This window comes from Phoenix dactylifera, unplaced genomic scaffold, assembly GCF_009389715.1.
Source record: "Phoenix dactylifera cultivar Barhee BC4 unplaced genomic scaffold, palm_55x_up_171113_PBpolish2nd_filt_p 000986F, whole genome shotgun sequence".
In the NCBI taxonomy this organism is placed as follows: Eukaryota; Viridiplantae; Streptophyta; class Magnoliopsida; order Arecales; family Arecaceae; genus Phoenix; species Phoenix dactylifera.
This window is the reverse complement of record NW_024068341.1, coordinates 169,794-172,947: the sequence shown is the minus strand read 5'-3', so window position 1 is coordinate 172,947 and position 3,154 is coordinate 169,794.

Sequence of the window (3,154 nt, the reverse complement as noted above, 5' to 3'; positions counted from 1 at the left end):
AAATACAGGCATTTTTATGTTATATGCCGTAAAAAAATTAACCAGGCAGTAGCTTTTATAATAAATTGTCGCTTATTTTATAACACTTCCTAACAATTAGGAGCATTTGAGCCTAAATGCCATGAAAACAGAAAATTTAGCAACACACAATAACAAATGCCACTACAAGTGCACTGCTAATGGAAGATAGTGTTGTAGCACATAAGACAACCAAAGAAATCCTAGAATAGCAAAATATGGGAGATTTTACCATCGCCAGCCAAACAGTTCCACGAAAAGCTCCATCTCAGCCACTCTATATTTTGCACCGAAAATGGTGCCAATTCAAGCACGTTGAATGGTTTCATCTATACTCTAAAAATCAGTCTTAATATATGCGTACAGCCTCAAAGATCAAGCCCATGTGCTAGTGCCATTGAGACATGCTACTATGATGGAGTGTTCCTTAATGAACATCCTAGATGATTCAAAGCCCTAGTATTTTGACAATGTTGTGAGTTAAAATATTATATCCAATTCATCTGATGATGCTCAATAAATTGGATTAGGCACTGCCCAATTATTTTCTAAAAAAAATCATCTAATGTTTGTTATTGATGCCTTTGATCCTTACAGAAGAAGAAGAGCTGCCCTTAATAATCAGAACACACACATTAAGGAAGCTGGTGAAGTCTCAATGATCATGTGTATCAATGGAGGTTGATAACCCACTAACTTGACCTGAAGCCGATCAAAACATAGGGTTTGTGTATGAACAATAAACTTAATAATCTATTGGTTGGGACTTGGGTTTAGGCAGGTCGGATCCATACCCAAAACCCAAAACACGACTTCATTGTGTGTGTGTATATATATATATATAACAAATTTTTTTTAATTGATCCAAAAGGATCATCATACTTTATGTGGGCTATTTTAACTACTATGGAGGAATTGGACAGAACACAGGAACAAGATTTGCCACATTAAGAAGTTGAATTATGTACCAAACTTCTAAAAGCTATAATTTGCTTACATTTGATTGTGTGCTTTTTTTGGGTAACTTTTTGAGCTCTATAATTTGCTTACATTTGATTGTGTGCTTTTTTTTATTATTATTTATTATTATTTTTTTAATCAGTAACTTTTTTAGCTCTATTACATGGTGCCATCCTTAAAAGGGTGCAGTGCATTTTTAGCAAAAAAAAAAAAAATGGGTTGCCATTGCCATCTAGTGATGCCAAGGTTAAATTCCATCATTTGGGCTCTAAGATAAGTTGGTCAAGGTAATTTTTTCCCAGAAAAAAATATTAATCGAGCATAACTCCCAATTTGAGAAGAATTAGATGGAGCAACTGAAGACCAAAGTCGATGTATAAGTCAAGATCTATCTTCTGTAAATTTTTAGATTTTTTATTATTATTTTTGCCTACTTATATTTATTTGAGGAATACCTATGCCATCTCTTAATTAGAAGAGGAAATCCGATCTAGACACGTGCAAGGACAGACCATACTAATATAAATAGAGGCTATCTTGGTTGGTTATTCACTTATTAAAAAAAGGAGATGCCAATTCTTTCTACTTTTTCAATTTTTTAAAAGATTAAAGTTGAGTAGATTGGGAGAATTACTTCCTACTCCGGATCGGATCGTTAATCATAAAAAAAAAACAAGTAAAGAGTAGTAAAACTATAACCCATCTTATTTCTATCTTCTTATCCATATCATTTATGATCTTCCTTAAATATATTTGTTATTTAATGTTATATTGAGCTTGATGTAGAATCTTTTTTCCTTCATGACTTTTGATTACATGGATGCTTAGTAAAAGTAAAAGCATTATAAATATCTTATTTTGATATACTTTTTATATTCTTATATCATTAATTTTTGTGCTTCATAATTCATAAATTAGCATGATGGATAAATTAAATAATTTGGAAATAGCAATTGAAAAATGTAGGCAAAAAGCTTTTTAAAAAATACCAGATTTCTGTTTGAAACCTGATATATAACTAACCTTTTTTTGGGTCAAATATTGGTTATGAAGTATAAATTTTACTTTAGTTTGGGTTTGGATTTAGCATATTTATTTTGGATTTGAATGCAGATATGACCAAAACCAATTTGAACCCAACGTGCCTGATACTCAATGATGTTAATACAAGAATCGTGACGATTCATGCATCTATATATTTATACAATCGCTGCAGGTATATATTAGTTCTACATCAGTTATGCATTATGTATATTTTAGGTATTTATATTGGGCAAAAACAGCCAAAAATATTTTTCAAGTAACCTTTTTCGGTGAGATCCTTGGTTATCATAAATAGTATTAAAGTTGTGAGCACCCGTGCGGGCGTGTGTTTAGTCCCACATCGGTTATTCGCTGGTAGATCTTGGGTACTTATACAGGATTAAGGAACCCAAATAATACTTTCCGGCTAGCTATTTGGATGAGGTTCTGGGTTGTTACAAATGGTACAGAGCGGACTCGGCCCATAACCTATGTGGACTAGGGGACACAGCAGCACGGATCCATTGGGGCTGCCACGGGGCCGATCGTGGTATTTGTGATTAGATTGAATAGATTTAAATCCTTAGCCTGACAGGACGTCAGGACTTAAACGAGAGGAGTATGTGAGGACCCGTGCGGGCGTGTGTTTCGTCCCACATCGGTTATTCGCTGGGGTAGATCTTAGGTACTTATACAGAATCAAAGAATCCAAATAATACTTTCCGACTAACTATTTTGGATGAGATTCTGGGTTGTTACTAAAGTGGACTAGCCTATGACCTACGTGGATTAGAGGATGCAATAGCATGTGCCCGTTTTATGACAATGAATTAATTATGGTATAGGATTGTTAGTAATAGGCTACACAAAGAGATGGCCCTCACTCAAACGTAAGTGATCTCAAACTTTGATGAAGATGGAATCTAAACTTCAACTCCCTGATAAAAACACCATTTTGCTAGCAAGATAAACTGGTACTTTGATGTAACCATGGTTTTTTTTTTTTTTTTTTTTTGGATACAAGAAGGGGAGAACCTCGAAGAAGCCACGAGTAAAAGAGATAGGTGAAGAAGATGCTATAGAGGTGCTAGTTGTATCCGGGAAATAGTGAGGGTTGCCTAGTGTTGATCCAATTATACGACTCACATTCATC